This window comes from Python bivittatus, unplaced genomic scaffold (genome assembly GCF_059951505.1).
Source record: "Python bivittatus isolate LINGU-HERP-01145 unplaced genomic scaffold, Pbiv_v1 ctg000700_np1212, whole genome shotgun sequence".
Classification (NCBI taxonomy): Eukaryota; Metazoa; Chordata; class Lepidosauria; order Squamata; family Pythonidae; genus Python; species Python bivittatus.
Genome location: NW_028277098.1, coordinates 80,126,469 through 80,153,045, shown reverse-complemented (window position 1 = coordinate 80,153,045; position 26,577 = coordinate 80,126,469). Strand labels below are relative to the sequence as shown.

At 38.1% G+C, this 26,577-nt stretch overlaps 1 long non-coding RNA gene across 2 annotated transcripts in view; it reads right to left on the bottom strand.

Moving 5' to 3' along the window:
• Positions 1-4,506: 4,506 nt before the first annotated feature.
• The window catches only part of LOC148214263 (uncharacterized), a 28,542-nt gene continuing 6,471 nt past the window's right edge, over positions 4,507-26,577 (bottom strand). The window contains exons 2-5 of one of the 2 annotated variants that reach the window (XR_015798392.1): positions 12,906-14,060; positions 9,354-9,472; positions 8,769-8,913; positions 4,507-7,178 (exon numbers count right to left, since the gene is read on the bottom strand). This is a non-coding gene — a long non-coding RNA (uncharacterized LOC148214263). Of the gene's footprint in view, positions 7,179-8,768; positions 8,914-9,353; positions 9,473-11,823; positions 12,566-12,905; positions 14,061-26,577 lie in introns of those variants that run through there. The other variant, XR_015798393.1, reaches the window with a different exon arrangement.

Below are 26,577 nucleotides of genomic sequence, written 5' to 3'. Positions count from 1 at the left end.
CAGGCCAAAGCATATTTCAAGCAATGTGCCAGAGATATAGCCCTGCCAAATGATCTTAGCCAGGCTCCACCATATATTAATTCAGTGAACTCACAAAAAAAGTGTTGCTTCTGCACATTACCTCTACAATATTGTCCCTCAAAACCAGAAGAGCTTTTACTCTTGCTCACTATAATGTCCTCCCCTCCACTCTCTTGGGGGGAAGGTTCTATAACATACCAAAAGAGCTGTGCTCTGTCCTTGTGGTGAGGGGAAAATTGAAACTATGGGTCCTGTGTTGTTGCATTGCCTTTTTTATAGAAATCTATGAAAAATGTATATTTCCTCATGTATAGCACAATACCTGGGCAGGCCAGAGATGGATTACCTTAGTCTCTTGCTACCTGACCAGACAGCAGGGATTTCAGACAATGTAGCCCATTTTTGTGTTGGAGCTACGATTAAACATGAACAACTCCTCCAAGTGAAATGCTGCTGAGTCTTAACTAGACTTCCATAAATCAATATATTTCCTCTTCCTTCCTCCCTGTTTCTTTCTTCCCCCCTCCCCCTTTTTCTTTCTTTCTTTTTTTCTTTTCTTCTTCTCCTTTTAAATATATGCATGCCACTCTGTCTTGCTATTTCTTCGTTATAAAAGTTCGGGCCATGATGGTCTTAATCCCAGCAAACCCTGGCAGGGTTTCAGCAAGTACTAGACTTAATATAAGTTAGCATCGCTTCATGTTCTTATAGTGTTTTCTAAATTCTAGTATTATTTCTGGACTTTTATAGTTATCTGTCCTAGTTATAGTATTTAGATTATTCACTATAAAAATTAATTGTAATTTTATAGGATTTTTTTGTGTTTTAATAATTCTAGTCTGTAATTTTACCTTAATAATTTTATCTTTACCTTATTTTATTCTATCAATATGACTTTTTATTTTTATTTCTATTTTAGTGTAATTGTTACACTAGTTCTATGCTGGTCTATGACTGAAATGAAATTGATTGATTGATTGATTGATTGATTGATTGATTGATTAAGAAAAGTGCTGATGATCTGGTCCACAATCAGCAGAGTTGCAAAAGGGTCAGTAGTCATGGGCTGGGGCTAGGAAACTTTTTAAAACCTTGATGTCATTAGCTTTCCCATAAGAAAAGGAATAGGAATTTCTGGTTGTTCTGTCAGACTTCTCTCAGATTGATACCTAAACTAAAAGGCTTGCAACCCTAACCCTGACTCTCAATATCAATGCTTACCCACACTTCTTAGTTCATTCTTTTTCTCTTTGTATCCCCAAAAAGGATATAAAGCTAGGATGGCCACTGCTGATCAAAAATGGATTAATGTATCATAGACGGTCAGTATATTTCTTCATCAATCTCTTTCATCTCCATTTTAGTCCTCTAACTGATGCCTGATTCAGCTTTTCAGCCTTTACTATTCCTGACCAGGAGAACAGGGTTAGGAAAGAAGCAATCTTCCATCTCCTTGTAGTCACTTTATTCCTCCCCAGAAAGCACTGCTGAGGGCCATATGCAAGAAAGTTTATTAACTGAATAACACTAGGATCACACTCCTCTCCAAAATCCCCCTTTTTCAAGAACTAAGGACATGTCTGGAAAAGCAAATAGGCCCATAAACCTCACTCCAAGCAACAGTGAGATGAACCGTTACAGAACCAGCTTATATCCCTTTATCTGCATGAGCACAAATGTCCAATGGAAAATAAAACCTATAACAATATGGCCTCAAGAGAACAGCTACTCCTCAACTCAAAATAAACTCAGGCTTCTAGACTCTACTGCACAAAACTTTCCGGCTGTTGGAAAGGGCTTTATAATAGGCCTGATTTATTGTTGTCAGCATGGGACCTGATTCGAAAGCTCAATCACCGTGACTCCCCATGGTGGGGTTTGCATCCTGGAACAGGCCTTGGAATTGGAGGGGAATTTACCTCCTGCTGCAGAACATTACATAACAATCAACTGAAAACAAGCGGAGAGCAGCGGGTGGTCCTGTCATTAGCCCGCACAGTCATGTTAATGGAGATGACATGCACACACATCTATCTGTACTTAATATAAAGCTTGCCAGCCTGAAGGATGCTGCAGAAACAAGAAGATGGAAGGAAGAGGAAGCATACGTTCCAACAGATTCCAAATTAAAAAACAACAGTTGGGAATCCACTAACCAATTCCCACAATGGCTGGGAATTCTGGGAATTGTGATACTACATATCTGGAATGTGCCAGTTGGACAAGCTGCTCTACATGGATTCCACAACATATCTATTAATCTTTCCAATGTCAATATAAAGCTCATTTCCAAATCATGTATCATCTTCTGAGATATACTAGATACATTCCTATCCAAAGATATATCCAGATCCTATACAATTTGTATTACACTCTCAGTTCTCAAGAAGGTAACTGACATAACTCATCATAGATCACTTTAGTTTCATGGCCCCTGCCTAACAACATCTTTCTTCCTTTTCTTAAGAACCTCTTCTGTTTTCTGTCTGCAGATAAAATAGTTAATGCTATTCCCTTGATTTACAGCTTGGCAGATCTCTCTGTACATATTCTTGATGTGTGCTGTTTTCTAACAAATTGGTCTGTAGAATAGGTATGTGCAAGTTATCTCTTGATTGACCTGAAAATTAATTAGGCTTTTTAGGCAGCATGGCTTTGCAGAGCTTGAGAGAAGTCCACTGGCAGGAATTCTTGTCTCTGCTCCCATTGCCTGGGCTCAAGTCAGCTGTTACCCACTTCTGGCCAGGTGCAAGAGGTTCAGCATCTGTTATCCAATTGTTTAGAACTCTTCTCACCATTCTTCCATACAGCTGCCACCGTAGAATACATCCAGTGGGGAAATGGCTGGCATGTTCTCCTTTTATCTTCACAAAGTCACAGAGACTTTTCAATGCCACAGAAGAGTGGCAGAATGGCAGCCAGGAAGCCTTTGGGGATTTCAATGATTTTGTTTACAATTGTCCTTCTCTTGCATGTGTGTAGTGGGAATAAGGAGACTTTTTGCTGCTCCACGATCAAGTGGTAACCAGGGAATGAACTGCTGATGGAATGACATTTTTTGCATTTCCCTGTTGGTCAGCTGATGGGAGCACTAATGGCCTCATCATGTTCGGTGCCTTTCAAGGTTACCAGCAGTGAAAGCAAACACAAGTTGATTTCAAATCATTTTGTGAGGGTTTGGGAGAGGTAACTCTTGTGTAGAAGCACTGCCATCCTCTCTTACATGAACTGAAGCAAACGTTTTGTACACCTACAACAATGAGGAATGTTAAAAGGGTCAAGACACTGAGAGCATGCATGCTGATTTAGTATGAACAAAGCTTATCCATTTTCCTTCAATCTAACATTACCTAAATGCATAGCATTTCTTTAATGGCCAATAACCCTCTCTTTTTAATGTTTTTTAATATTCTCTCTGCTGATCACAAATTTATTGGCCCATTTCCTATTATATTTCTTTTTAGTCCTAATTAAAAGTGACAGTGTTAAACAATCATGATTTCATAATCAAATCGGCTGGCATATCATTAGTTTGTGGGCTGCCACTTCTGTTTGCTGATAAATGCTATGGTTTTCCATTAAGAACAATGACTCTTTCTCTTGCAAGCCATAAGTGACTAGCACATTAACCTAGCTCAAATGGACTATTTTTATCCCTGGGCAAGTGATTAATCAGAGAGAAACCTTCTTAGAAATTTCCTCCTTTGCCTATTCTAGATTCTCTCATCTTAATTTCATGCACACCTTCCCCCAGGTGTCAAGAAATATTTGCAAACTAATGACTATTTCATATTGAAACTGTATATTTGACAATGCATGATTCACCTGAACAAGAAACTGAAATATAGTCATTGAAAAGACATGACCAGTAAGAAAAGGTCATCCAGTTACCTGATAGTGCCTTGTTTCTCCTTTTTACTGCAACTACCCCTAACAATACTAGGCTGCTTCCAAATCTTCCTTGTCAGATTTCTCCTGTATCAAAACTTCTTACAAAAGAACTGATCATTGTCAGAATTCATGATTCTTCTGTAGTTCCAGAACACATACTGTATTTAAAGAATTCATTTTTAAATGTTAAAGTAATATAGTTCTTTCATTTATAGTTGACCCCCAGTGAGAAGGAAAAAAATAAAATTAAAATGCTGACATTGGAAATAAAGGGAAAATGCAAAAATCCAGGATTTTAATGTATTTGTAACTTGGATGCAGGTATGAAATTGTGCAAGTGCTCAGTTGCAGGAAGATTACATTGGACCAATAACAGAACTGGAGAAACCATTCATTCCTAATCTGAACACTCTTAGGTTGTCATCTGAAGTGTATTTCTCTCTGAAATCAATGAGATTTAGTCCTCATAGACATGCTTAGGGTAGGCTATAATAATGACAGTCAAATCACATTGGATTTTTTTTTTAATGTTGCTTGATTTTTCTTATTAGCACATGTGTTTTCCAGTCTTAATGGCAAAAGCAGTTCCACGTTTTATAGCTGTAGCACTTTTTCTGCTTCCTCATTTGATCTTTTCTTCCATGAAGCTGGATCATAAAGGGAATTATAGTGGTTAATTTGATTGAGCAAATCACCCGTTCTGTTATTACAATGATCACACAGTAGGGTTGTGCAAGCATTGAAAGAGATGCTTAGCAACTTGCACTAGCATGAACAAAGCGTCCCACTTCAAACATTAAAGCAGCCTTGTCATTTACAAGGTTCATGAGACTGCTTTGAAAGTTGCTCCCAGCTATCTCTTCATGTGTGCGCATACACAGCCATTTCCTTTGCTGGCAGTTGCAGTGGAAGTGTTGTTTGTGCACTGAAATACATACACAGAAAGAACTTTTGAAACAAAAGATCCAGCTGCCTTAATAGCTCAAACAGCAATGTTTTGTTCCGGCTAATGCATTGCACAATATCTTTTTTGAATGCTATATAGTGTCATATCACACACTATTTTATTATGTTATTGTTTTCATTAAAATGCTAAAATGCCATTTTAAATGTAAAAACTAAAACCCAAGGATATAAACAAGAATATTCAATAAGAACCACTGATTAAAAGTTAAAATCATTAAAATAATACAATCATTGGGAATCAGAATATTCAAGCAAAGTGTTAAGTTTTTAAGCAGTAAAAAGAGTACACACTAGGGACTTGCCTAATTGTAATGGTAGGCCAATCCACACACAGCCAACCCAGAGTTTTAGCACAGACATCTCTATGTGTGCGGTAAGCAGCCACAGAAATCAACCTAGGCTCTCCCAAACCACTTCAACAGTAGCTCTACTTAGAGCATATTATAATAGTAGCCCAGCCTTGAAGTTACCAATGCATGAATCACCAAGGCAAAACTATCCAGGAAAGTCTGTAGCAGCCAGATCTGGTAACAGAGTTTCTTCTCTGGTAAAGCCACCTGGACTCAAATGAAAACAATTAATTGACAAGTATCCCAAACTTCATGTGTGTTCCTGCAGGGCAAGTACAATCCCTTCCAAAACTATTAAATTGCCCAGCTCCTTGACTTTACCAAGATTTATGTTCAGCCTATTTTCCCTCATCCAGCCTACCCACCCTCTGCTTTCTGACTGCATACAGTCAAACTTTACTCTGGTGCATGCACAAAATTATATCAATCTATTGATCACATCTTGTCCCAAATCCCCTAATGATTGCACCCAGCTGCTAAATACCATTGGTGATAAGATGATGCCCTATAGTACCACACACTACAGTTGCCAAGGACCCAAGACAATTTCCCCAAAGGCAATCCCTGGGCTAAAGTTGTGGGTTAGAACAGAACACACAAGCATCACACATTCTATTCCATATAGGTAGACTTGTGTGTCTTCTTTTTTTCTTCCTTTCTGTACATAATTTCTTGTAGCAAAAGCAGAAAGCTGACTGCCACGCTAGTCTTACAGCAGCTTCTAAGTTCTCCCAAGACAAAGCTTCATGCCAAACAAAATTGTCCTAGTAGCATTTTCTTGCTGGGCGGCTATTTCCTACCTTCTTGATAGGCTATTCTTGGCTGTTCCAGTACATTGACTTGAAGGACAATAACCTCTAGCTTGTTTAACAACTTGCACAGCAGGGGCAATTACACTCCCTTTAATTGGCTTGTGGGGTTTAATCATCCCCTGGGACACTACTTCCAGCGTTTCTCATTAATTGTCAGCTTGCAGAGTTATTCTAAGGAAGATAAGATCTACTCAAGAATGACAAACTAAGGGCAGCTTGGGGTCTCAGGATTCAAAGATAGTAATGGTTCCTACCAGCATGATGATATATAATGCTCTTCAGCAAGTATCAGCCAAATAATTAACAATTGCCTTGTACCATCCCATGATTTCAACAATTCCCTGTTTCACATTAAAGTGAACTATTTGTTAGAGAGAACTATGTATCCATCCTGGTCAATAGAAGTCGAAGTAGGTCCTTCCTTACAGCTGTTATCATACAAAATACCCCTCAAGCTATATCTGTTAACAATCATCTTGTATCTATTTGAAAAACCTTAGATAGGTTTCATCTGTTTACATTTTGTTAAGTTTCTTTACTGCCTAGAATTGTGTGTCTGTATATGCTTATCTATCTATCCAGAAAACAAGAAATCCTTATTTTATCTCTTAATACCAAGGATCCAACTCTATTAATACCTTATGAGTTTATTTTTGCAAGTTATCAGCTGAATCATTATAAAGCATCCAAAAGCCATTTAGCTGGGTTGCAGAAGTAAAGAAACAGGCAGCCCTGCATAGCATATTACAAGCCCAGATTTGGTTAGATGGGATAGGAGAGATCAATCTTAAAGGTCAGACACTGAACGACAGCTGCAGCCATTTGGAGGCAGCTGACAAGAGATAGCTCATGGGAAAAACTACAGAATAGGCAGTGTGAGATTTAAGGAACTGCCATTGGCAAGACAAGCTCTAATCAGGGCTATGTTAAACTGAGTCAATCGCTACAGCAGTCAACCAAGTCATATTGTGCCAAACATACGGTGTACAAGCCAGAGGCCAGGATTTTCCTTCCACCAACGTTGCAATGACTTGTAGTTGCAGATCACTGTCCTCCAAAAATCACAATGGGCTGTATGTTTATTCCTCCTCATGTCATGTTCAATAAAACTACTCATCAGAAGCAACTGGCACAATTCCTGTGAAAACAAACAATATTTTAAGCATGTACAAAAAGACAAAGTTCAAAAGCATGCTAAATTATCCAATGAAGAATAAAAAAAGGGGGGAAAAAGTGTTCATGCTAACATTTGACGAGGCCGCAAGAGGAACCGAAGGACAAAGGTCTGTCTGAGTTGAACAGATCAGCAAGGATGCAGTTTTCCCCAGAAAGCTGGGGGGAAAAAAGGGGGGGGGCACAGTAACAAAGTGGCCAGTGCTTTAAGATTTGAGGTTAATTATCACACAGCAAATCCAGTTCCTTTAACTGAGTTTTCTTTATTCTTAAGCTATATATATGGAAAACCAATTTACATCAAAAACTGATGTTAAAGAGAATGCCATAATAGAGTTGTTCACCTAAAATGAATACTTATTTTGTAAACAGCCCACATATAGGGTATAATAGACCTAGGGACTTGGCCCAAACTGGAAAAAAACCTTAATAGATAAATTTTATCTTCAAGGCTTGTTGTTTCTGTTTCCGATCAAGCACAACCATATGTATTCCTCAGGATAATTAGGAATATTATCTGGTAATGAAAATATTCCATTTCAAGTCCTCTGCTATCAGTCACCACTGAATCTCCAAGGTTCACAAAGCCAGACATATCAGTCCTATTTATGAAGTCATTCACTGCCTGGTCCAAGTTCAAATTAAAGGCAAGGAACTTTAAAAAGGGAGTGCTTTGAAGTTGCCCATCAGCCATTAACAGTAGATCAACATTTCTCAATCTCAGTAAGTTTAAGATGTATGGACTTTAACTCCCAGAATTCCCTAGCCAGCAACTGAAGTCCACACATCTTAAAGTTGCTGAGATGCTGAAACACTACCTTAAAGAGTAGACTGAGAAGGGTGCTACATGGCTATGTTCTTCTTTATTCTGGTGAGGTCTACTATATTTCTATTTAAATGACAGAATTATTTCAAAATATCTATCTAGGCATATAAATAAATATATGCAGATGTTCTGCAAAGTGGTATCCCCTGTTTTTCACCTTTTTTATGACAAATAATTGACTATCCTAGAAATGGATGTATATTTTAAGAGTCAAATAAAAGAAGAAGAAAATCTTATGGAAGACTGTGTGATCACTGTATATCGAAGGAGGACCAGAGGGCCTTGAGAGCCAAGGAACTTTCTATTATCCTTCAGCTATGCTCTGTAGATTTGTTTGATTTTTCCATCAGGATCTTGCAGTTTTCAGTTCTTTTTACCACAGGGGGAAGTTGCAGGAAAGGGGACTTAGGAGCAAGGATCTGTCAAACAGTTGTTTTATTTCCTACAGTGCTGGCTGACTTGCCAAAATCCTATTAAAAAAATCAAATTTAGGAAAACAACCCTGAACATGTCAAGGCTGTTGGAACAAATGACACAATAGAGGGCTTTCTTCCTTTTTTTTTTTTTTGTCCTGCTACAGGCAAGTTTTTTATTTATTTATATCAACACCTTTTCTTTTGCTGTAACACACTGTTTCCCCCAAAGAGCTACAAAGGTTCAAAAGGACTCAGAGGACCGATAAATTATGGCCATATAAATGTCTGCTCATAAGACTTGATGCTTATTTACCCAGAGCTTTTCTGCCAATGTTCAGGCTGAATTCAGAGGAAGTAGATTTATCTCCTAAGAGATGCCCCCAATTCACAGAGCATACATCTCTCCAATTACATCACTTCAGATTCTTGAAGCCAAGATGGGAGCCAGATTCCAGCATCTGTTTGATAGGAGATCAGATACAGTTACAGTACTTACTTCTACCACTACTACTACTATTTTTTATATTGCTGTTCGCACATTAAAATCAAGTATCTATCTATCTATCTATCTATCTATCTATCTATCTATCTATCTATCTATCTATCTATCATCTATCTACCTATCTATCTATCTAATTTATATAGTTCCCCATCTCACAAAGCCAGTGACTCTGGGCAGTGTACAACAGAACTAAAACAATTAACAAATACCTAAAACCATTATCATTATAAATTATTATAAAAACTATAAAAACAGAGCTAATGCAAAAATAAATTAGTAAGTAAGTAAGTAAATGGGGAGATGTTAATAATAACAGGACTCCTGCCGGATCAATTGCAGAAAGGGCAACAATGAAAATATGGCTGAATAACACCTTTAAAAAGACCCTGAACTTACTTCCAGTTGACATGTCACTTCTTGGCATAGCTCGGTCTTCTTTCAGAAAAATGCTTATAGTTCAGAAGTAATGAATCACTCTGACTATACTAAATACCATATGAATAGGTGATACGGTGCTATCAAGAAGCAAGAAAACATTTAAAAATATTGTCATTAAAAAAAAAAAAGACAGCTCAGACAGCTATAACCATTAGACGCCTCTATTTTAAGCCTATGACACATTTGTTAAATAACCTATTTTATATGACAGAATGTCAACACCAGCCAGATGGTCATTTACAAACTTACGATCATATCTAAGAGATACTACCATGCCTTCAATAATAAGCCAGCTAAAATATAATTCTTAATTTTTGTCTGTAGCAGCATTATAATAGTTGTATACAGCAGGGGTGTCTGCAGGCTATGGTGAAAAAAGTCAAGATGGCAGTCATAATAGTACAAGCAAAGCTCCACTTGTTTTTTATCTGCCTCCTCTGATGTGTATAAAAAAATAGGTGGAACTTTAATAGCATTGTTGTGGCTCCCATTCTGACTTTCTTCACCATACCTGGCAGATGGCTGCAGATACTCCTGCTATATAGGATAAGTGGGGGGGGGGGACTTAGTAAGTTGATGCCCCCTTCAAAAAATGACCCCAAATCATAAATCATTGTACTATGTGATGAGAACTAGGCAAGTTGTGATAAAACTTCTGCTCCTCTGAAAGTAATAGACCAATTTATACATAATGTATATTAAAATAAAGCTATGAAATCAGACTGCCCAACTTAAGTAAAACAAACATCTGTCTTTGACAAGTGAAGTGTTATATACAATTGCTTGGCTGTTTGCCTTAAACACACCAAGTTCAGCATCTAATTTTGTAAGAGCTTTCTGGGGTTGCCTCTATATTCTCTGTCTTCTTTCAAGTGCGCTATAATTGATCTGAAGAAATAGAAGAGTAGCTAGTTAAGAATCTAAGAAATAAATAAACCGCACTGAAACCATTAAGTCATAATTTACACTAGGAATTCTACTTCCAAATAAGATTGAAATATAACAAGGGAAAGACTGAAACTATGTTTAGGAAGAAAAAAGATATAGCGTTGGCAAAAATAGAGCACATTCAGTTTTTCCGTTTTGCAGAGAAGGTCCCTGTTCAGCCTACAATTGCACTGTTCGCTAGGAAAAGGAAGGGAAGTATACACTGGGTTCATCAATCATGCTAAGCTATAATGTGATTTGTGTGGTTTTGGCTTTATGATGCTTTTATGGCTTATTCCACAAGCTTTGATTAAGCAAAATGCAGCTTAGCACACTGTGTGCCCCCAGCATTACTGGGATAATATAAGAAAATCAAAACAACTCCTGTAATGACTTAGTATAGCGTTATGCATACAATATGAATCCAGTGTATATCTTTCAATTTTGTTTGCACAGTGCAGTTGGGGGATAAACAGCTGGTGAGATTGCTCCCACTACCCCAACATAGGCTGATGGGCATAGTTCCAAACAAAGCCCCAGCCTGTAGTGGCCCATCAATTTTATTTTCTAAGAATGCCTATGGAACTCAGAGGTATCTTTGTAAATAAAAATCATACTAAAAGCTGGCACTTTGTAGCGTGTCAGCTTCCCATTCAAACAAAATGTTAAAAGATTGTTAAAAAAAAAAAAATAGTTGAGGTAAGAAGTCAAGGATGGTGTCCAGGAAGAAGACTGCTCAGCCCCTCCTTAACTTCTGTCCTATATTGGCTTTCCATTTCTGAAAGAAAATGTTGAACCCTGAACCCTGTACATCATCACTGAAACGAGTGTAAGCCTTTTTCCTCTGAAATTTCTAATGGACAGTACACAATGGTAGAATTTGGATTAAAATGATGAACTTCACGCCATTAGAATAATCACCGTTGTTTGTTTAGCTTGTTTCCCATATCCTTTCCAGGGAACAGACCATACTTACAAAAGAGATTCAGTTATCTGTAAAAGGTCAGCTCAGTGGTTTTAAAACATGTTTCTCTCCCTTTTTCTCTCTCTCTTCTTATCATAGCTAAGAGCATGAGATAGAAAGGGAGAAATGAAGATTCCTTTGCTGTTTTGTGTCCCACCACCACTACAGCCCCAGGAAAAATCTAGTGGCCCTAAAAAAAGTTTTCTTACTAATAGCCATGGACATACGTATTGTGAGTAATATGAGAGAATTCACAAAAATATTGATGACGTTAAAAGAAATATAATGAAGGAGTAATTAAATGAAAGGCTTTGCAAAGAAGCCAATTCTAGTTTTCCTAGTCTTCCAGAGAGGAACTATCTCCCAAATGTTGTTTGTATGAAGCTAAGAATTTGTCCTTCTTTTAAAAAAAAGTCTTGATATATGTAAAGAAATAGAATTTATGCAAGATCATTTTATCTCCCCAAAGAAGCCAAAATACAGACATTCAGGATAGGAGGCATTGACTTAAACAAAGCATAAATAGTGATAGCCTACCCATTATGTATCACGATCCCATCAGCACTATTTAGCTGTCGTCAAGATAACATCATATTCTGGAAAGCAGTATGATCTTTTGTATTTGATTATCTCCACCCATCAGAATTTTGTTAGATGTGCCAAGCCCCACATCACATGCAAAAAGCAAGCAGGCATATATTCCAGATTAGACCACCACCTAGTACATTCTAACAAAACAGAGAAATCCGATGACCTCAGGAAAGCCATAGTTCCCCAAACTGTTGTATATGAACCCTACAAGAATAACTCTGCTTCTTCTCTTCTGTTGTCTTGAGTTGCTGCGGACAGGGATGACCACAGGGCAAATACAGCCTCAGTACAGAAAACTGAGGTGTCCCATCCGTTTCAGTCACGCAGTCAAGGTGGCCCGCTTTTACTCTGCTAGGCTTTAATGTTGCTTTAACGGAATTATTTTTGTGCGTGCAAAAAAGACTACTGAAGGCCACTTTTATTATGACACAGCAGCTCCAAAATGACACCTAGAAACATCACTGAATAAAGATGGATCAAAGATGGACATTTTGTTGAAAGCTCAATTAAAGCAAAGTCCCTTTAGGATCTCCACACAGGCCCCGGAGATAGATTCTTTGTTATCTACTGCCATTGAAATGTTTTTATATAAGAAATGAAATTTCAGTATGTTTTCCTCTCACATCATTCACACCTGTTATTAAAACAGGTGCTCTACTCATTTGACCTATATAATATACAACAAAGAAAACCTGTGCTTGTTTGCTCAGAAATAAATTCCTTTTGTCCCCTTATTCCCTGATAAGTGTGCCAAGCAATGCAGCCCCTTCTAGCCTCTTACCTAAAATAATCAAACATTATTCCACACAAAGTGCTTGCTTTGTCTTTATCATTCCTACTTCCTAGCTCTGGTCGCCTGGTGTTGCTAACTGTTGTTCGAGGCTTATCTCATTCTGCGAAGGGCTATGTAAATGCATGACATGCAGTAATTACTTTACACTCACTAGTTGGCCTTGTGAGATTTTGCTCAGCTAGGCCAAGTCATTATGTGAGATGAATAAATAAAACGTTATTGGAATTTCCATTACCATGATAGTAAAGGCAGATGCTGGACAAGCCAAATTTGAAGTCAGCCAAGTAAACACGCATAATCTGAAAGTGCAGGATTCACAATATAATATTTCAGCATTAATCTGGATGAGAACTGGTACAGGAAAGAAAGAGAAAATGACTGGGAAAGGCAAACAAAAGAATATGATTTTTTTTTAAAAAAATCAGAAATTATTTACTTTTTTAAACAATGCTTGCTTCCTTCTACGTGATTTTTAGACAAGAACAATCTCAAGCATATTTATATGGAAACAAGTATCTAATATATAATTATCTGTGTGTGTGGACATACGCATGTATAGCTTCTACCCTATTTTCCAATCAATGACAGTGAAAATCTCTGTCTCTAGCAAAATGGACAGATAGAATTGCCACGCACACAGAGAAATGTGTGTGATTGATACAAGCAAAATGAAAGGTGGGGAGGCTGGAATTATAATGAACTATAAAGATCTGGATGGAAGAGGGGGAAAAAAGGCAGGAAATCATTTTTAATATGATTAATATTGCAGTAAAAAGGAGAAGAAAGAAAGAAGATGGAATTCTTTTCCTCCTTCCCTGTTATAACACTTTCTCCCTTGCAATTCTGCTTAGCAGGAAAAGCTTTCCAGCTGAGGGCTATGAAACAGTTATCACTGTTAGGTGATTAAGTTACTAATCCTTCAGGGAGAAGACATTTAGAGGCCCATATTAAAGGAGAGTGAGGCAAAATTACATTCCGTTTCAATTTAGTTTAGCAATTCTAGTGATTTAGTTAAATGAAAAGCAATTGTTCCAATTAATAGTATTGAATGTTATTCATCAAAAGTGTCAAAACAGCTGTGTTGGTGCATTAGTAACCTATTCTCTTGTCAGAGATATGGATAATTCCCCTGGACTGAAGCAGAGAAATGGCATAACATTTCGAAAAGGCTGCAGAACAACAGTGGAAAGAGATTTTTGTTGCACTTAAATTAAATTATTTGGTACAGTTTCAAAAGGATCAGAGACAAGCCACTATTCCTAAGTGGAGTGTGCATTTTGTAAAGATACATATCAAGCTTCTTCAACACAATATGCTCCATCTACAAGACCCATCATCTGCAGTCAACAGATCCATGTCCTTATTTCTTCTGCAGTAATCAGTAAGTTTCCTAAAAAAAAAAAAAATTAAAGGAAAGTAAAAGTATGTTCAATTCATATTAGAAGATATATTAATCATTTTTTAAAATCTTTAAGATAGAAGACAACTAAATATAGATAATATCTTTAAAAGGCTTCTTTTATCTTAATCTGGATATAGAACTGCTTCTATAATTGCTTCTATAGTTCATTTTTGGCCTTATTTTGAGCAAGTATGTGTATGTATATATGAATTCAAAATTCACAATCGTACACTGTACAAAATATTTAAATTGGCCAATTCAAACCTTCCAGAGAATTAACTGACCTCAGCTCTGAAATGTGATATGCAGGACAATCTTATGCATCTTTTTTCAAAAGTTCCATTCTGTCCAATAGTCCTATTTAGAAATGCAATTACTGTTATTTCATTGATCTAAAAAGAATAGCATTTTCCTTTTCCAAGTAAAAGCAGGTCCACATGTTACCTTGTCCTTACCAGATTAATTCTTCAAAGTCATATCACTACTAAAAGGAGCAAATGAGTTGTAACAATGGCTACTATTCATTCTTGGTACACAGAATATTTAATCACCATCATAGGATGGAAAAAGAGTTTAAAAATGGCATAATATTACTTATCCTAAGAAGGCAGTTGGCACTGCCAACTGGTATGATTTTGAAGTAAACGGTATGGTTCTAAATGGAAAAAAGGGAAATGGTACGGTTCATTCAGATTCAGTTCTAACTACCTGGAAAAAGTGAGGTGGCTGCAGTTTTGCAGAATAAAATGAGCAAAGGCCAACTTACTTATGCAATTATTTTTATAATGCCTGAACAGGAAACAGAAATTCAACAGAATTCTTAATCTGCAAATCTGAATGACTGGGAAAACTGACCACTTTAGCAATGAATCAGTGTACTCTTTGTCAACAATTATTATTTCTCTTTTATAAGAAATAAGACCTAGTTAGTTTCCTGACTCTGCAAGAATAATACACAGGCTTGCTAAACAAAACTTGGCTGGGCTCTGGCTAGCAATTTCTTCCATGCAGATTCAGCTGGCAGCTATATGACCCTCAAGTGAATGCTTCATGCCACATTCTTTTATATACAATGGATGCATAACTCAGGTCAGATGTTTCAGGGGCTCTTCTCAGGGAATCAAACCGTCAAAACGAGTAATTAAGGAGCAAAGAGGAAAAGTTCGGAAGTAACCCCTGAATACAATGGGGTAATAAAACACAATGGTGCTGATAGCCTGGGAATATGACACACTGGCACAAGATGGAGCCTTCTATTTTGGGAAACGGAGACTGGTCTGAACATGGCTGAGGGCATCCTGGAGCTCATTAATCTGTATGGGAATGACAGAGACAGGATGAAAGGTCTGAGAAGGCTTTCCTCCAGCCTTTTCCTTCCAGAACATTGGCCCTGCAGCCGCCACAGTTATCTCAACTCAATAAGGCTTTATTACATTTCCTCCCGGGACTTATAATTGCTGTCTCTATACGGGTGATACTATCATCGTCTTCCTTTCCTTTCAAATTTCCACAGACTTTAAATGAGAGCTACAAAGCCCTTGTCTTTTCTGAATTTCATTACTGCAGATTTTCCCCCCGCCTGAGTCATTCAACAAAGGGAGAGAGAGTTTCAATGTGTGTAAAACACTTGCAAGATGAAGGACAGAAGATGGGATAAGAATTTTTAGAACCAGCTCTTTAGGAGTCACTGACCACTGCTTTTCACACCAGGTAAGAATATAAAAAGAGATTTGGAGAACAAAATTGTAGTTTTCATTACTGTCCAAGCAACTCATTAAATAGCAACCCATAACCAGTAGGCTATGGGCAGGATCATAAAAACCAAGGAAGCTGCCTTATATTGACCCAGGCTATCAATCCATTAAATATAGTGTGGTTGCCATTGACTGGCAACAGCTGACTAAGATTTTTCCAGAAATATAGCAGGGACTAAATTGGGGCCTTTTATTTTCCTAATAAATGCTGTACTGCTGAGCTATGACTCCTACATGATGAATGATATAATAATGAACATCAGATTCCATTTAGCCAAAAGCAAAATAGATGAGCTTGACATGGCCGCTACACTGTGGTTGATTAGACTGTATGGGATGATTGGGAGGACAAAATGGTAAGCAAGTAGCCACGTGGTATCCAGAAAGATAGTAAATGCACGTGAATGGAAGATGTGAATGGAAGGTGGGGCTGGAAGAAGAGGTGGCTTACTCTGCATTGTGCTTACTGGGCAACTGAATGGAAAGAAACACAGAAACACCTCTTGCCTACTAGGATAGGTCACGGAGCTTCTGAACAGCACCTCTGTTAATTGCATCAATAAAATCCTGGAGCACAGTTTCTCAGTCACTATTGCCCCATTTTACCTTCAATAACACAAATGTACAGTTGACCCCTCAATTTGGCAGAGCCTCAGGAAGCTGACTCTGCGTGCCACATAAGAGGGAAAAAAAGTCAACAATTTCATTTATTATTGACGAAGGAAAAGCATTGGTAGAATTTTTCAGGCTTAAGTGCCAAAATTAAATGAGCTGACTTTGGGTACAATAATACTAGAATGGCATCACGGGGGGAGAGAAAATGAATTGCCCCGAAAAAAGACTAAAAAAGATTTGCTTAAAGCTTCCGTATGGTAATTTATATGTTTAAATATTTACCAGTATGGAACTAAAAATACAGTGCCTCATACCAAAGTGGTAAAGAGCATAATAATCAGGTGATCAGTCTGCACTCTAGAAGCTAGCCGCTGATGGGGAGCTTCAAGTACGCTTTCTCTCCTTTGTGTCCTTTTTTAAGGGTTCTTTTGCTTAAACTGGCAGCTCTTCAAAGCTCTCCTTTAACAGATCTTTAAACAGAGGAACATTTCTGTAAAGGAATGTCTGTCTCCTCACCCTGAGCCTAGGTTTTCAGAGAGGCTTCTAATCATTAGCCCATATTGGTAGCATTTTGAGTACAATGACCCTACTGAGAGATTTCTGGGCAGACTGAAGCTTTCTCATAATTTACCATTGTTCATATAAGGTTGTTTAAAACTCTGAAGATTTTGAGGCATGTGTAGAATATTGAGGGTCATGTAGCGCACACTTAATCTAGCTTCCAATGGCTATATTCAGACATGGTAAGCCAGGAATTCTGGCTTATACTGCCTTGTTGGGTTCTTGGTGTCCTTCAAATCTGGCTTCTCTTCCTGCAGACATTTTATTACTAAGCTAGGTAATATCATCACTGCCTGTAGGAGTGGAGTTTGCTGGCTGGTTATATGTGCTAGCTTGATTGGGATATTATTTCTTCCTGTGTTGCTTTTTGGGGTAGGGTATTGTTTCTTTTTTTAATTGTTCTTGTTTATCTGGTGCTGATCCCTACTTATCTGGGTATTGGTTAATAGGTGCGTGGTGAGGAAAGATGTCTTTAGATCTGTTTGCTTCCTTTCTTAAATAGTTTGTAGACAGAGCTTATCTCGATGTGTCCATTAATGGATGATTTGACGGAGTGGCACGCCTCTAGGAATTGTCTTGCAGTTTTGGATCTGGCTTGGTCTAAGATGTCTATAGTCTCCCAGTTGAAACTGGGATTGAACTTGCCAATGTGCTTTAGGATTAAATCATTTTCTTTGTGTCTTCTGACTGCCAGTTGATGTTCATGGATGCATCCTCTCAATCTTCTGCCTGTTCGCCACATATAGTGGTTTTCACAGTCCTTGCATTGTGTGTTGTAGATGATTTCTATTCTGTCGTCTTTGGCCATTGGGTCTTTTGGTTTGCTTAGGGTGCTTTAGATAGTTTGGGTTGTTTTATGGCTTACCATACTGCCTTACTGTAAATGACCTGTATACTGATGCATTCAGCCCATCTACTTCCATTTTACTCTTCATACAAATGAGAAATGGTTAGTTTAGCATTGCTTATGAATCTAGGATCCTGGTTTGTTGATCCTAGTCAGAATTTGAAACCTAGCAATGCTGGTTTAGTTGGAAGAAATAAACCAGGAACTGAGACTGGTCATAACATTAAGCTAAAAGTGTAAAGAGAGCTTTGATAGGCTACATTTCACATCCTCACAAGAAATTCCTATTACCTTCAGACTGCTGCCAAAGAGACATAGCTGATACATACAGCTGTACTTAGGGAGCAGGACTAGCCCACTTGTGCATGAGGCCCCTTCCAGTCATTCAGAGGAATGCCTCATGAAAGGTGATACTTCAACCTCCTTTCAAGTAAATGAAAATATCTGGAAGTAGATGAAGGTAACATGTCTGGTGATGAAGGGTCAAATTAGAGCAATGGAAAAGCTAACATTTATATTATAAGCAGTGTTGCTGCATTATAAATAAGGTGACAAGATGCATTATTTATACATTTAATATATTGGGCTTGCTCATAAGTTATGTTTTCTTTCTTTCTTTTTTTAAATGCGTTGCCAGTAGTAATGGGAAAAAAGACCAAACAAATGATTAAAGTTATATACAAATGCTTGGAAACTTGGAAAGTGTCCTTCTGGAACGGGAAATTAGAACAACATTAAATGATGCACTGTTTTGGAATTTGTAACCAAAGACTTTGATCCTCAGCAATGATCTACTTTTTACTGGGATTCAGAAAGTTTGATTAGTTATAGTGCATCCTTCTCCCGAATTGTGTGACTCTTTGACAGAGGGAAAATACTTTTTGAGTAATTACAATCTGTATGTCTATGGAGGGAAGAGGTCTTTCAACCCTTAAACATGTCTTAACAACTTAGACCCCACAGATTTTACTTTATAATGAGTGCATTTTAAGTTTATCCAAGTGGTTGTTTAAAATATGATACACAATTACCTATATTTTAGGGTCTTCAAATCAGAAAACAATAGTAACAACATCAACCAAAAATAAAAACTCCACATTCCCAAATAGTTATTGGGTTCATTTCCCCCACTTTGTTTGGCATATGTACATAGTGAAAGGATTGTGTCAATGGATTAGTAAATATTTTCATGTGGCATGATTTTCCACATTACTGGACAAATAATCAGGTATGTTTTGTTTTTATGTCCATATAGTATATGGACGTAGCATGCTGGCTGGAGAATTCTGGGAGTTGAAGTCCACATATCTTAAAGTTGCCAAGTTTGAAAAACACTGGCGTACACCTCACCAGCACTCAGAAGTTTAAATATGTATTGTCGACAAACCACAGCAATCATGGACACAGCAAGGTAAATATATTGATATTAGTCTTTAACTGAATTGCACCATTGTATGCACTATAATATTTGGAAAGCAGAACTGTTGCCTACGGCTTAAAGCTGTGACTGGTTTTCAGGGGAAAAAAATATACCATCAAGAAAGGATTCAGCCTTCGGAAGCCAACTAACACATTTTCTCATCGATTGACAGTTTACTACAAATTCTAAAAGAACAGCTGTATTTGTGTGCTGCAGAAGTTAGAAGAAAAAGTGCTGTGGCACCTCAGCAACATATTTAGTAATTGTGATATGAGCTTTCATAAACAATGTTGTATTTTAACAGATCTTGCTGCCATGAGCAAAAACTTCAAACTCTGAGCTGACACAGAATGCTTGGAAAGATTTAAAACTACCTAGCATGTAGGAATAGTGATTGGATCCTACGCCAGCTTTATTACTGGATAGGAATTTTGTATACATCCATCTAATTTAAGTAACTAAAATGAATATGTGGTATAATCCTCACAATACTGTACCACTTCAGAATTCAAATATGACATTTTGACTGTTCCCTCTAGTTAACAATGTGAAAGACAGCAGATCAGGAAAATCTCCCTGCAAAACTTTTCGCATTTTATGACAGATAGATAGATGATAGATAGATGATTGATAGATAATAGATAGATAGATAGATAGATAGATAGATAGATAGATAGATAGATAGATAGATAGATAGACAGACAGACAGACAGACAGACAGACAGACAGACAGACAGATAGATGATAGGTAGGTAGATAGGTAGAACACACACAGGAAGATTCAAAGCTAATAATATTGTTCTTTTTCCTTTCATCTGGAACAATTTCAGCTCAAAATCTACCTTATGTGGGATAATCCTAGGTTTTCTGCATTTAACAGCCAACTTCCATGGCCTGTTTTGTCCTGCCATGAGACTATCTATGTTTCCCCTTAGGATTTGTCTAACCTCTAAACCAGCTCGTTCACACTCACACGGCCCAAAGTGATACAACATAGCTGCCAGTTTCCAACTGATTGAGTTCCCTTCTGCTGATAAAATCTAGAAAATTGCATCTGGAATTGGCGTAGTTTCCTGTCAAGATTGAATAGGATGCATATGCCTCAACAGCCTAAGCATTTCTCTTCAAACTATATATGTTTTCCAGATGAAGTGTGTGTTGTTCCCATACAGGAAAACAGGGAAATACATTTTCTGTATGTATTTGGTAACCTTCACGTAGTTATATTCTCATAGTTTGTGTATATTCAACTTTGGTTAGAATGAACAGAAGAAGGAATATACAAAAGAAACAACCAAAAAAGCTGGAAGTACACTAAACACACTTCTTGCATAACACTGCTTGCTGCCAAGTAAACCTTGACCTAGATTTATCCCACAATCATGATTAAGGGGAACATATAAACCCAGAAAAGAATCAAATGCCATTTCTTTTTTTAAACTACTTTTAAATTACAGGATGATGATGTATACTTGGAGAAGATTGGATTGTATAAATATGTAGTTTACTGCAAATGACAGTATATGAAAGTTAGTTATTTACAAATATAAATGTTCCTTCTATAGGATTAATCTAACAAATGTTTTCATGATCACCAATAAAAATTCTCATATACTCAGAATTAAGAAGTCCCAAGTATTTGAGGGCCTGATACATATAGTACCTGTAATGGGCAATAGGAATAACCTTGAGAAACAGGACGAAGAGCCACAACCAAGACTACAGTCAGATAAAAGAAATTTGAGTCCAAGGCAGAAATGTAATTTTTGAAAAAGCATCTCATACTTGATCCTCCCTAGTTCTCACAAAGATAAAGGGGGGAAGGGGGAAGGGTATTCAAACTTTCAAGATTCTGTTACTGTAACCTTTTAATAAAAATAGTATTAGCATTCATAACTTTGGTTTCCTGGTTGGGCCTACCTCAAAGAGCTGACAATACCAGAGGTTGCATCTGGTTTTTAATCTCAGGGCACTTGTGACGTGATCTGGTGTTGGAAGATATTGTCATCATTCTGTTGCTGTAGACATATCACTTTCTAGGTGTCCTCCAGTTTGCTGGTACCACCCATATCCATCGGGAAATAGATCCTATACAATTGGCCTGCCCCAAACAACTGATATGGACCCAGTTGGGTTCCAAAGGGAGCTTGGGGTTTTCCCTGAAGCTCTGGTGGGCAGCTCAGGTGAAGCCTTGACTGAAGCCTGCAACAGGCAGGCCTTGGAATGGATTGCTCCTATGTGGCCTCTCCCTGTGAGGCAATCCAGAGTACAACTTGGTTCTCTGAGGAGCTCCTGGAGATGAAGGGCAAAAAGAGATGCCTAGAGCAGGGGTTCTCAACCAGGGGACATATGGTCCCCCAGGGACCCTAAGATATTTCAAGGGGGCCACAACTGAAAAACATAACAGGGGGGCTTGGCACATGCCAAGGGGGCCACAGAAAAGCAAAGTATATTATACTGTAAATACTGTCTCACACAAGAAAATGCACCTGTTACTGTCCCAGTAGGGCAGAGTAGGTGCATTCCAGGTTCCTTCAATTAAAAGTCATCTTGCAGGACTGAGGAAGCATCCCTTCTCTGTCGTGGCCCCTGCCCTCTGGAATAGCATTCCCCCAGATAGGTCCGTGGCTCCCAGCCATCAAATGCCCTGAAAGTCTCTTAAGACCTGGCTCTCTTCTCAGGTCTGGGGCTAGAGTATTTGTGGATCCCCTGGAAAAAAATTTTTCCTGGAAGTTATTTATGTGATTTTGTCCAGGCAGTCATGTTCTTTTTTTTTTATTATTATTATTGTAAGTTTCCCAGACTCAGGTGGCCTCAAAATCCAATAAATAATTTTAAAAAACCCAACAAACCTAAGTATAAGCAGTTCTATATTTGAGACTATACTATTAAACAATATTCAGAACAGCTTATAATGGATTAGTTCCAGATACAGTATATTCATACTTCAGACAGACTCACTGAAGCTGCAACTTCAGTTACTTGTAGCTGAATCAGTAATTTAAACAACAGACTATAACACACAAATGTATAGCAATAAACAGTAACATCAGAAATAATGAATTGTTAAATATTAAGAACAAGAAGATCAATACAGTGTCTTTTTGCCTAATTGGACTACCCTCACCATCCTGGAAACTCCATGAATGAACAAAGCGCATTTCACGCTAAAAGAGCTATATATAGCAAGTTTGTTTTCCTGAGGTTTCCTGAGGTTCTTTCTACCATATGACAATGTCACAAAAGGCCAAATCATACACTGTATAGAAGCAACAAGAAAGTGTCAGTGGTGTACCTAGTGCCTTTGACACCTGGAACACATCATTATTTAAGACTCACTTTGTGACTGCTGTACCTCTGCCAAATGGCTGACCAGCACACCAGCAGCACAGGACCAACTCCACACTCATCACCAACTCTCTGGACAGACTTCATCATCCCCAAGTCACCAGACAATGCACCCCCGTATTGCCTGCACCCAGGGCAAACCATCCCCAGTGCCTTGCCCTTGGTATGCCACTGAAAAGTGTAAGCAACTTTGGTTTGCTTTTTCTCCCTCAGCCTCTATGCTTCATGGAAAGAAAATTAGCACACATGACTCATTTTCTTCCTGAGGTGGGAACAGAAAATTCCTCTCTTTCCAGGTATTTGTGATCTCCCCTACATAACGTGTCATCCAGAGGCAAGTGGGTGATATACCACCCATTCAGTGGCCTGGTTCATGGATAATGGAAAAGTATTTGAAAATCCTGGGTTAGCATTATGTTTAGATGCTCCCATTCTTCCTCTTTCTTTATTCTTGAGAAAAATGTGACAATATATGGAGAAAGGTGAAATAATCATGTGAATTATGGAAGCCAACATGTAACATGCATGTTATCAGAAACGGAAAGACGACTTTCTTCCAGACACTTGCACTCAACAGACAAATGTCTACAAGGGGTGATACCATTTAAGTGACTTCAGCTGGGGGCAGAGGCATCACTGGAGCACTTACATTATAAATGTTCCACATTTCATAATGCCTGAATGGGCCTCTTAGCCTGGTTTCCTGGAATGCTGCATTTTTGCTAGCTTGAATAAAAGAAATATATATTTCCATTCCATTGCAGAATAAATAATTGGATCAGACATCTAGAAGCTCATAAAAATTATTTTAAAATACAAGTGTAGCTAGTGAGCATCTACTGGCATTCTGCACTGCAAATACAGGGAGAGCTTTGAAGAGCAAAGGGGGGGAAATCTCTCTGTAACAGGTTGTTAAATATTGCTATTTGGGATGGAAAAGATAAATTTCGAAGTGCTAGAGCAGGTCTCAGAACCCCATTAATAGAAATTAGAGGGAAATCTAATAGGAAAAGACAGAAAGAGAACATTCTTTGCTCCCTGGGGGAAATGTGTAGACTGAGGGATGACACTTTATCTCTCTGAATCCCCACGAGTCCAATAGTCATAGCACTCACCCTGCAAATAATAATAATAAATACAGTCTGAAGTGACTCTGGCTATTCCAGGCTTAATAAATGGGCTGGAATAGTGGCAAATTCTGATACATGGAACATCTTTTCAATAAAAATAGATAGGGTTGTTAATAATGTTAATGGAGTATCATACAGCTGAGAGGATCACGCAGCTTATCATGCAGTTTTATTATTTTTCATAAGTATTCTCCTGTGTTCCTTCAGCTCCATCCACATCTAATACCCTGCAGGAACATTTTATGCCAATATTTCTCCTTAGGGTTCAGGGTAGTAAATACTTAGTTGACCCTGGAGACTTTGTGCTTTTTGTTGAACTATGGCATAAGAGGAGCCCTGAAAAAGAAGGCAAGAAGCTTTTAGGCCAGCAATAACAGGCGGAAAGTCTGCAATTAGAATAGGAAAACAATATACCTTTCCTGTTCGCCAGACCAGGACTCTTGATACATTGTTCTGAAATATGGAAGTTCCACTTCAATAATCTCCAAGGAGAGTTTCATTTTCAGTAAATTTGTGTAATCATCCTTTTGACAAACTCTTTTGACAAAGGTTTTGAGAGTTTCAGACTCTTCCTTTTTGTTACAAATCCTCCCCCATGACTATTTCTACTAGCAGTCCTGTTTAAATTTCAACTAGAAGACAGACACTTCTTGAATTCACCTCAGCCTGTAAAAAAAGATGCAGTTTTTCCCCATATAAAGAAATCACCTTCAGCCATGAAGACCAAGTATAAGCAGCTATGGAAAGTATCACTGGACCTAATGTGACTTATGCTCTTGTTGGTGCCCCAGAGCAACACATCTATAGGCTGATGATGTTCTAAAACATTAAAGCAAATACAGTTTGTTTCTTTTTAGATCCTTCTAGTCACTTACAAGGAAGCCTTCCAGAAATGTTGGCTGCTGCTTATAAAACTTCTCCTTCTTCTCTCTGATAATATTGTGTTAGCAAACTAATTGAAATCTCCCAATATGGCTCCCATTCATGTGGTTGTTTAAGGGGGCCCTGCAGGGGTCAAAATACTGACACACCCAAGGAAATTGAAGGCAGATGGCCCTTGCGCTCTCTTTCTGTGGACTTTTTCACCCTCCTTTTCAGCTTTGGTTTACCTAAGGTGCACTTGGTTAGCAAACAGGGAAAAAAGAAGTCTTGAGTACAGATGCACGAAAGAAATAATCAAAAGCCCAATTGCTTTATATCACAGTGCTTTCTTTGCAGAAGTTAGTGGGAGGAGAGAGAGAGGAGAAAGAAAATTATAGAGTAGCAGAGAAATGAAATGTTTGAACAGAAAATAATTTCCCTAACTTGTAGCCTGCAGGCATAACCTGTCATAACTCTGCATGAATTGAACAGTCAGGGAGTTCAAGTTTTCGGCAGCTTACCATAAACTAATATGCTTCATCACTTCATCTTTGGGTGACAGGCCTTTCCATGTGTTAGGAGAGACATTAGTCAGCAAAGGAAAAGATGGCTTGTAATGGACAGGAACCACTGCATATCTAGGGATTGGGTCCAAAAGAAGCTATTAAATTCCACTAAATGGTTCCTGTTCCATACAGGCCAACTTCCAGATGTGTTGATCAAGGACAATGAGAATTATAGTTTATCATATTTGGCAGGCACAAGTTCGAAGAAACTGAACTGTCTGAAGGTCCAGATTTGAGGAGATCTCGATGAAAGTGTCCTTGATGACAGTGTCTTTTGGGGATTGAAGACACTACAGAAAGAAAAACTGGAGCATAGCCATACATTCATACTTATTTTCAGGAGAGCTATTTTAACAAGCTTAGAGAAGTATTAGGCAGGATTCCCTGGAGAGAAATCCTGAAGTCAAAGAGAGCAAAGCAGGGTTGGGAACTTCAAAATAAGATACTTGAAGTACAATTATGCAACATTCTAAAGAGGAAAAAATGGGATCAGTTTAGGAAACTATTGTTGATACATCTCTATGAGCTTGACATCAGCAAAGCATTCAACAAAATACCCCATGAAATTGTAATGAAGATGACAAAAAGTGGTCAGGCCTATGCTACCATCAGCTGACTGCACAATCAGACCCAATGAGTATATATGAACAGTTCCATATCAAGCTGGAGAGAAATGTCAAGTGGAGTACCCCAGAGCTCCATTCTACGTCCTGTGCTTTTCAATGTATTTATAAATGACTTGGATGAGGGTTTAGAAAATAGGATTTGCAGATTTGCAGATGACATACTGTACCTAAAATATTGCAGCCAGTTCTGGGCACCAGGTTTTAGGAAGAACATTTTAAAAACTGAAGTATGTCCAGAGGACAGCAACCAAGATAATAAAGATTCTGGAAGGAAAAAAAATACAATAGTTGGAGATGTTAAGTATGCTAAGCATGGAGAAGAGAAGACTGTGGAAGGCTTGATCATTCTCTTCAAGTAATTGAAGGGCTATTGTATACAATATGGGGTAGAATTGTTCAGAGTTTTTCAGAAGACAGGACAAGAAACAATGGTTTTATATTACAAGGAGGTGGATTTGGGCTGAATAACAGGAAACAAATCCTAACCAAAGAACCATTCAGAAATGGAACAGACTGCCTTGGGAAGAATAGAGACCCCTTGACTGGAGGTGTTTAATAGAGCCTGGATGGCCAACTGTCAGGGATGCTGTACTTGTGGATTCCTACTGCAATCCTTTGTCATCACTCTTTGATTGCTTTGGCATTCTTCAAATCTGCCTGTGGGAAGGTAAGACCCATTTGTTCAGTCTGCCCCAGGTGCCTGATGGACCTATTCAATTTCAGAGGGAACTTGGGGTTGGTCCTGATTGGTGCACAGTTCAACAGAGGCCCCAGTCA